This window comes from Pongo abelii, chromosome X, assembly GCF_028885655.2.
Source record: "Pongo abelii isolate AG06213 chromosome X, NHGRI_mPonAbe1-v2.0_pri, whole genome shotgun sequence".
Classification (NCBI taxonomy): domain Eukaryota; kingdom Metazoa; phylum Chordata; class Mammalia; order Primates; family Hominidae; genus Pongo; species Pongo abelii.
Window position 1 is genome coordinate 48,705,952 of NC_072008.2, and position 10,042 is coordinate 48,715,993.

Consider the following 10,042-nt stretch of genomic DNA (forward strand, 5'->3'; position numbering starts at 1 on the left):
GGAACCCACAGCATCCTGGGTAGGGAGGATCCCTGGATATATAGGGCAGGGAGTAGAAAGAGCATGGAAAATCTCATCACTCAGCCTCAATGCTGTACCCTAGAAAATTATGAGAAGGGAATGATTGGGGGAATAAGTGACAAGATGGGATACCGGTACCATAACAGAATAGCACATCTGCAGGGATGTGGGGGATGAGCCAAAGGTTCACTTACGGAGTTACTCGTCATCTTCCTCAGGGTCGCTGATCTCTTCATAAATCACCAGCTGCTTTCTCTCGCACAGTCTGTGGGTCCAGGCATGTTTCCCCCTTTTGGGTCCTGTGATGGAGAAGAGTTGGAAGATAAGAGTTGGGTAGGTTGGAGAGTGTTAGGCTCTGTTTTCTCAAAAAAAAGGAGATGCCTCCCCATCCCAAGTGCCCATGGGCCTTCTTTATCCAGTTTTTCACATTCTCTGGCTTAGAGAGGCTGAGACCTTAACCCATTATTATTATTATTATTTTTAATTTTACTACTTGAATAAATTTGTATACAACTCCAGTCCAAATTTGTATGAAGTTCTGAATGTATATAATTAGGTTCAAATATATTTGTGTTTTTTTTAAATTGTATTATTATTATACTTTAAGTTTTAGGGTACATGTGCACAACGTGCAGGTTTGTTACATATGTATACATGTGCCATGTTGGTGTGCTGCACCCATTAACTATTATATCTCTTATAGTGATCTGTGATCAGTGAGTTTTGATGTTATTATTGTAGTTGTTTTTTTGTCTTTTAAAATACTTTCTGTTTTTTATTTTTATACGCAATAGGTATATCTACTTATGGGGTACATGAGATGTTTTGATACACGCATGGAATGTGTAATAATCACATCACGGAAAATAGGGTATCCATCCCCTCAACCATTTATCCTTGTGTTACAAACAATCCATTTCACTTCTTTTAGTTTTTTAAAATGTACAATTAAGTTATTATTGACTGTAATCACCCTGTTATGGGTAATTGTTTTGGGGGTAACGGGAACTGTACCCACCGAAGATGACAAACTTAATCGATCAATGCTGTGTGTGTTCTGACTGCTCCACGGATGAGCTGTTCCCCATCTCTCTTCCTTTTGTTGGGCCTCCCTATTTCCTGAGACATAGCAACATTGAAATTAAGACAATTAACAACCCTAGAATGGCCACTAAGTGTTGAAATGAAAGGAAGAGTTGCATGTCTCTCACTTTAAATCAGAAGCTAGAAATGGCTAAGCTTAGTGAGGAAGGCATGCTGAAAGCCAAGATAGGCTGAAAGTCAGGCCTCTTGCACCAAACCGCCAAGCTGTGAATGCAAAGGAAAAGTTCTTGAAGGAAATAATAGTATATAATGCAAAGGAAAAGTTTTTGAAGGAAATAATAATACTAATATTCCAGTGAACACACAAATAAGAAAGCAAAACAGACTTACTGCTGAAATAGAGAAAGTTTGTGTGGTCTGGACAGAAGATGAAACCAGCCACAACACTGACTTAAGCCGAAGTCTAATTCAGAGCAAGGCCCGAACTCTCTGCAAGTCCATGAATGCTGAGAGAGGTGAACAAGCTGCAAGAGAAACGTGTGAAGCTAGCAAAGGGTGGTTCATGAGGTTTAAGGAAAGAAGCCATCTCCATAACATAAAAGTTCAAGGTGAAGCAGCAAACCCTGTTGGAGAAGCTGCAGCAACTTATCGAGAAGATCTGGCTAAGATCACTGTGAAGGTGGCTACACTAAACAACAGATTTTCAATATGGATAAAATAGCCTTCTATATTGAAGAAGACGCCATCTAGGACTTTCATAGCTGGAGCGGATTGACTCCAATTTTGAAAGAAACTCTGCTATGGATACAATGCTATCCAATAGCATCACATACTACAGAGAAATCTTTCATAAAAGGAAGAGCTAATCGATGTGGCAAATTTCACTGTTGTGTTGTTTTAAGAAACTGCCACAGCCACTCCACCCTTCAGGAACCACCACCTAGATCAGCCAGCAACCATCAACACCGAGGCAAGATCCTCCATCAGCAAAAAGAGTGTGACTCACTGAAGGCTCAGAAGATTGTTAGCATTTTTATACAATGAATTATTTTAAAATTAGGGTATGTACATTTTTAGACATAATGCTATTGCAAACTTAGCAGACTATAGAATAGTGCAAACATAATGTTTTTATGCACTGCGAAACAAACGAAACACAATGTGTGTGACTCACTTTATTGCAGTCTGGAACTGAACCTGCAATATCTCTGAAGTACACCTGTATTGGGTATCAGGCATTGAGCTGAGTATGATATGATCCCAGGTTATCACAGATAGAATTGCTTGAGCACATTTATATGGACGACAACTCAAGTGTGTGTCTCTGGAAGTCATGCCTAACATCTCATCGGGAGCTGGGCGAGCTCCTCAGCCCAGCCTGGACCCAGGCTTGTCTGGGATCCATGCCACACACCCAGTCCACACACCTGAACATAGCCAGGGAAGCCAGAGGGGTTGTTCCCAAATCGTTTCCTCTTACCAGATCTCTCGTGAATCTTCTCAGAGCTACTTGCTTTTCCCAGGCGGCACAGCTGTTTCCCATCGTTTTGTGGGCCAGATGCTTCTGGCACTCCCTTCGAATCATTTCCTTCCTCTGCTAGGTTCTCGGGCATGATCTGTATAATGTGAAGGTGACAGATAAACTGTATCAGTGACATTTCTATAATGCTCTAGAGCTTACAAAGCGTCTTCACATGCATTACCTTAATCAATGTGCTCAACAACGCTGGGAGAGTTACACATGCCTAAATTAGGAGAAACTTGGGAGGTTAAAAGGGAAAGGAATGGCCTAAATGACTGGGGTTTCCAGGGTTAGAATGCTTATCTTCACACTGTTTTAAGATTGACATTCTTGCAAACAGCAAAAATCTCCATGTAATTGAGAGTCTGGTATACAGAAGATTTGGAGCATAGCATTCTAAGAATTCCCAAGGTCCACAAAAGGAAGACCTTCTATAAAATACAAGGGATCCCATATAAGCTTGTAGACAGCTGCTCAGAGAGTAAATATAAAAACATAGAGAGGGAACAAAACACTGCTGGGAAAGATGGTGCGGGGAGATGAATACAGGGAAGGGAGAGGGAAAGAAATGGTTTGCTGAAATTAATCCAGGCAGCAAAGAAAGCAGTACCAGATCTGGCATACCACCCTACCGAGGCACCAACATTGAATGTGGAATTCAGTGAGGTGGCACCATACCAATTCTGGTTGCATTGGGATGTGTCACTGACCAACATTGTTAAACTACATTTATACAGCTTTTTCACTTATGAAATAGTGAAAAATACATGTAAAACAAGCTAAAGGAAAGTCCTCTCTGAGCTTGCAAACACTGTTTAAATGTAGTAATAATAAAAAACAATACTTTTCATGATCCTTCTTTGAATTTGGTCTCCACAATGGCAACCCAACTCCCAGATCCCTTTACGCTGTAAACCAGAGTTGAATCTGCACTTGTGGGATCACTCATTCAGGGGACTCCGAGAGATCCCCTGGGCTGGGACGAGGGCTTCCCGGATGCCCCACTTGCAGACAAGGCCCTCAAGGAGCTCACAGTAGGGAGGGACCAACAGTCAAACTGATTCCTAAGCCATGCGAGTGGCCCTGGTAACGGAGCAGAGGCCAGTTGGTCCTTCCTGTTGCAAGAGTGGGTGTCTCAATGGAAGCACCAGCAGGCCCTATGGGGTGAAGCCCTAGTGAGCAACATCTGAACTTCATAAACAAATGCAAACGTGAATGAGCTTTAAATGGCTTGGAGCTCTGGATTAGACTACCACTGCCACTGCGCCTCAGGAAAATTCTTTAAAATCTCTGTACAACGAGAGCCTCATTTCATTATTATTTTGCTGATAACTATGATCTAAAACATGAACTATGATTCTTTACTGCCATTTCATTGACCAGAAGTCTGGATCTCAGAGAACTTAGAAGATTTGTGCCAAGTCACATGGCTTTTATATGGATGATAACTGAAGTGTGTGACTCATTATTATTTGGAGATAGTAATAGAAACGTCGTCGTAGAGGTATTCTTAAGGATTAAATAAATTAATCCATGTAAACTGTTTAGAATATATGGCATCTCTATGAAAACGAGAGAAATATTAAGGATCACAACTGTTAGTATTATCAAGCCATTGATGCTACATCAGGTGTTGTGATAGACATGGGGAGGAGGCAGTGAGGGTATTTTTGATATTCTCCCACTCTTACCAGTGTTCATATCCGTGGAGGGACAAAGGTTCTCTGGTCCCTTAGATTTGAGAGACACTCACCTTCGGGATGATTCCCTGGAGCCTGCCGAAAGTCATCTGAGGACGTTCAACTGAAAGAGAATACATCAGAATTTTTCTTTGTTGGTAAAGGTTTCCAAACTCTAGAGAGGCTTCTGTTGCATGAGGGCACTCTGCAGCAGAGGGTTATGAGTCCACTCATTGTTGAGGAGTTATTTGAGATTTGCTTCTAAATTATGTTTAGTCATAGTTGGTTCATTTATCTGTGGCATCAATTCAGAATTTACTGTCTTATGGTTTATCAAATGGGGACTAAACCCCATCACAGTCTCATCTTATTCCATTACATATCTTTTACTTTTTCCCAAATAATTAAATTGATTGGTTGGGAATCTGAACTGTATCCACTCAAGATGTGCAACTAAAAATCATTGTACACTTCAAATGAGTGAATCTTATGGTATGTGAATTAAGCTGTTAAATGTGTGATGAACCATGGATGATTTAGTCCAGTGGCTCTGAAATATTTTCAGTATAAAGACACTCCTTTAATGTCAAAAACTTGGCAGATACTCAAGCACTGGCTTTTCAGGCCTCTTGTAATGATTGTGGGAGATTGTAGAATCTGCCCTGTTTAGTTGGGGAGTAACAGGTCTATTGGAGACAGTTTGGACTTTCTGACCTTGTCTTATAATTGTGTTGTTAGAGCAGAAGAGCAAGTAAACACATATGTCCCCTTTATATTCTTGAAATGATCAAAAATCTCTACGCAAAAACTTGTCTTTTTTTTCACTCTGTGTTATCTCTGCTCACTGACAAGTTGGGAAAGCTGTCTTTGTGTTGGATGAGGGATCACTCTTTCAAACTCTCTTCCAAGCTCATCACGGAGAATTGGGGCTGTTTGGGAATGAGAAGACTATTTGGTTTTGATAAAATACAGAGAAACAGCGATGCTTATTACATAATGTGTTCATCACCCTCACTCCTAAGATACTTATCCAATACCTACATGCTGTTAATGAAACAAACTCTGGAAGTTTTTGGCGGATCCACAGTTTTCATAGTTTCTTTTTTTTTTTTTTATCACTTTTAACATTTTCTTAACTGTCTTTTGATTCATTAACAGTGCTTAGGAAGAACAACAAGTCCTTTAAAAAGAAATATTTCAAACACACAGAAAAGTATGGGGAATAGTATTGAGTCCAGTCGGATCTCAATATTACCCCACAGCTATGTTAGGTCTGATTTATTTATTCAGAATATTAGAAATACTACAAACAGGCCGGGCGTGGTAGCTCACACTTGTAATCCCAGCACTTTGGGAGGCTGAGGCGGGTGGATCACCTGAGGTCAGGAAGTTTGAGACCAGCCTGGCCAACATGGTGAAACCCCGTCTCTACCAAAAATACAAAAATTAGCTGGGTGTGAGGGCAGGCGCCTGTAACCCCAGCTACTCTGGAGGCTGAGGCAGGAGAATCACTTGAACTCGGGAGTTGAAAGTCAGAGTGAGCTGAGATTGCCTTATTGCACTCCAGCCCGGGCGACAAGAGCACAACTCCATCTCAAAAACAAACAAACAAACAAAGAAAACACACTATCCACAAGTCACAGCTGAAGCTGTCTGTGCAGCACTCAGCAATCCCTGCCTTCCCTCCCTCCCCCACTTACAGCCAGTCACCTTAATTTGATGGCTTTTTATTCACATTCATATTTGCATACATTTACCATTTACTTATTGTCTATAAAAATATATATTCTTGTTTTGCGTGTTTTAAAATTTTATATGAATGGCCTCTGTAGTTAACTTTCTGCACGCAATTTTTTTTTCACTCAGCCCCGATGTGTATGAGGGAACAAATGCCTGAGGATCTTTCCCAGGTAGCTGAGCTGAAAAGCAGTTGGGCTTGAGGACACCCCTTCCAGCCCCTTCCCATCTACTCACCCTGATTCCCGTGGTTACGGTCATTATCAAAATCATTCCCCTGGAAATCTGCGGACCGTTTATTATGCATGAAAGGTGAGAGGGCAACCTTGAAACCTAGAAAGATGCAAAATGTTTATTCCCTAAGAGAGAAGCTTAGGCCTGGCACGGTGGCTCACATCTATAGTACCAGCACTTTGGGAGGCTGAAGCGGGAGGATTGCTTGAGGCCAGCAATTCGAGGCTTCAGTGAGCTATGATTGCACTACTGCACTCTAGGCTAGGTGACACGGTGAGAGTCTGACTCAAAAGACAGACAAGCTGAGAGAAGGAAGGTAGTGTCAGTCGGGGGGTGCCAGGATGCCACAGAGACAGTTGGACTCATCAGAACAGAGGCCTAAGGCACAGAAACGTGCAGGATCCAGGTATGAGCCCCACTGTGGCCAGTCCCTGCCCTCAGCCCTGACAGAATACAGAAGCACAGAACACCCAGAAGCTGCTTTGCGATTTTTCCCTGCACAAAAGGAAAATGTGGGGTACTTTCTGCAGCCTAAGAAGTAGCCAAAGCAGGAAAAGGGATGCTCATGTGTCCCCAGACTTGTCTGTACCTAGAACTTTCTGTTACCTAGTTTAGTCATGGCCTCATACTTTCTCTTCATATACACATAGTTGATTTTCTCTGAGGCTTTCATCTTTCCCACTCTTTCTTAGAGAAGTATTTGGCAATATCATCGAAGGCCTAGGGGAAAAAAAAAAGGAATTCTGGCAGTACTGAGCTAGGCATGTCTGCCATTCAGCTGGAGCCACTTCCTGTGTGCTGGATCTGGGAAGTGGGGATGATAATCAGTCCTGGTTGATGCCATGGCTAACTGACAGAACACGTGGGACCTTCCCTAGCTTCACCCCTGCCACACAGTAGGGCTTTAATGCTGCTGGCTGGCTCTCTTCCCACCTTCCAGAATGGACTGAGAGTCACCAAACGTAGTGCAAGGTCACAGACTTGTCTCCAGGGATGCTAGGTGATGACAGAGCGAGGGTGGGAGGCTCCCAAGGGTCCAGATCTCCCCCGAGACCCTGCTCCTTGTCTCCAGTATCTCTGTCCTCCCCTCCTCAGAAACCTGGTCACCCCACACTGTCCCCTGGGCCACTCCTATGCCCCCTCCAGGTCACCTCACCTTTTGTGTCTTCTCTGGTATTTGAGCATCATCCCTAGCTCTCTTTGCACAGTCATTGTCTCCGTTCATGGCACCGGGAGTAGTCTGACCTGCAAGTGAAACAGATTGAGACTTTCCAGCCACAGGACCTTTGGTCTTGTGGAGGGAGAAAGCTGTGAAGGCTGGCCACACTCAGTCACCTGGAATCAGGTGCTGCATTTCTCCATCCGGGGCTTATCTGTCCCTGAGTAAGGCCATGAGGAGAAGTCAGATGAAAACAGGGAACCAGGGGTCTCTGGGAGAAGTATTGATTGGGGATGACAGGTTTCCTATGGGCAAAGCAGCCTTGAGTCTTTAGGAGGGGGTTGGCTACTCTTGTTAGTAGTTTCCCTGGATCTAGGCTTACCCTGAAAGATGTACAGACCCTTGTTGGGGAGGAAAGGACATGACTATGTAATTGTATTGAGTGAGGGCGTTCTGACACCCTCACTCAATAAAAAAAGGAAGGGAAGTGAGTCCCAGAGATAATATGGTCTCTCTGGTGATGGATCTGATCAGGCAGAGTGTTGGGGGGTTCTGTTCTGTTGAAGAGAAATGAGCATGGCTACTGTGAACGGATTTAGAGGCTATTACTGGGTGATTTGTAAATCATTAGAAGGAAGTGAGCTAGAATTTCTGAGACTACAAGAGCCCATCAACACTTAGACAGAATATGGGGCATTTCAAGATGCAGCAATCAGCCAGGAGCGGTGGTTCACACCTGTAATCCCAGCACATTGGCCAATCCTCCCACCTCGATCTCAGGACTACAGTACAGGCATGCACCACCCAGCCCTCACTAATATTTTTAGTTTTGTTTTTTTAGTAGAGACGGTTTTGCTATGTTGACCAAGTTGGTCTCAACCTCTTGGGCTCAAGCGATACTCCCGCCTCAGCTTCAGGACTACAGGCATGCACCACCCTGCCTTTTGCTATGTTTCCCAGGCTGGTCTTGACCTCCTGGGCTCACTCAATGATTTGAACCTGGGAAGCAGAGGTTGCATTGAGCTGACATCACACCACTGCACTCCAGCTTAGCAGACAGAGCAAGATTGTCAAATAAATAGATAAATAAATGAAAGAAAGAAAGGAAGAAAGAAAGGAAGAAAGAAAGAAAGAAAGAAAGAAAGAAAGAAAGAAAGAAAGAAAGAAAGAAAGAAAGAAAGAAAGAAAGAAAGGAAGGAAGGAAGGAAGGAAGGGAAAGAAAGAGAGAGAGAGGAAGGAAGGAAGAAAGAAAGAAAGAGAGAGAGAGAAAGAAAGAAAGAGAAAGAAAGAGAGAGAGAGAAAGGAAGGAAGAAAGAAAGAAAGAGAGAAAGAAAGAAGAAAGAAAGAAAGAAAGAAAGAAAGAAAGAAAGAAAGAAAGAAAGAAAGAAAGAAAGAAAGAAAGAAATAGAGAGAGAAAGACCAGCTGACTCTCCATAAGAACAGTAAGCTTTTTGGTATTTTTACTTACCCTCATCCCATCTCATGTTCCCAGCTTGGTTCTGTTCATTGCTGATGAAATACAGATAGGATTGGCCAGAACTGGTAGATGGCTGGCTGTTGATCATGAAAATGTCAGACCTGATATAGTCCTCCTTGGAAAGGCCCTTTCTAGGGGTTGATACTCTGTGTCTGCAGTGCTGTGGGACGATGACATAATGCTGAGCATTAAGCCAGGGGAACATGGGTCCACATACGGTGGCAATCCACTAGGCTGCCAAGTGGCCATTGCAGCCCTTGAGGTTTTAGAAGAAGAAAACCTTGCTGAAAATGCAGAAAAAATGGGTATTCTCTTGAGAAATGAACCCATGAAGCTACCTTCTGATGTTGTAACTGCCGTAAGAGGAAAATGATTGTTTTATTTATTCATTTAGTTATTTTTTTGAGTCAGAGGTTCACTCTGGTTGCCCAGGCTGGAGTGCAATGCCACGATCTTGGCTCGATGCAACCTCTGCCTCCCGGGTTAAAGGGATTCTCCTGCCTCAGCCTCCTGAGTAGCTGAGATTACAGGCAGGTGCCCCTATGCCCGGCTAATTTTTGTATTTTTAGTAGAGATGGGGTTTCGCCATGTTGGCCAAGCTGGTATTGAACTCCTGACCTCAGGTGATGCACCTGCCTCGGCCTCCCAAAACGTTGGGGTTACAGGCGTCAGTCACTCTGCCCAGGAGGAAAAGAATTATTAAATGCTATTGTTATTCAAGACAACAAAGATTGTGATGCTTGGAAGGTGTGTCTATGACTTCGAGATTATGGATTTCTGGCCCAGCCAATCCATGGTGCCATCATCAGTTTTTGCCTCTGCTGGTGGTCAAGGAGGATGAGATTTGAGAGTCCATTGAAATCAATAACAAGACCATCTTGTCGTTCTGAGTGTAGCAGCTGTTTCCAGTGGTCCCTGGGAGCCGACTAGAGACAGGTGGTCCTGTAAAAGCTCTGCTCTTAATGCAGGCACATTCCACTCCCATGTGTCTTCAAAACCTTTTTCTGGAATATATGTGTTTTTTCAGTTGATACATAATAGAATAGTGTTTATGAAGCTGCCTTTTGCTTTGTAACATAAGTGAGAGAATGTAATGGCATCTATATTCAGTGAAAGTGTTTTGATGTGCAGAACATGGCCAGGTGCAGTGGTTCATGCTTGTAATCCCA

At 43.1% G+C, this 10,042-nt stretch overlaps 2 pseudogenes; one reads left to right on the forward strand and one right to left on the reverse strand.

Moving 5' to 3' along the window:
* Window positions 1–219: 219 nt before the first annotated feature.
* On the reverse strand, window positions 220–7,462 carry LOC100441906 (putative protein SSX6; annotated as a pseudogene).
* Window positions 7,463–7,628: 166 nt separating this feature from the next.
* On the forward strand, window positions 7,629–9,763 carry LOC129052816 (ornithine aminotransferase, mitochondrial-like; annotated as a pseudogene).
* Window positions 9,764–10,042: the final 279 nt, after the last annotated feature.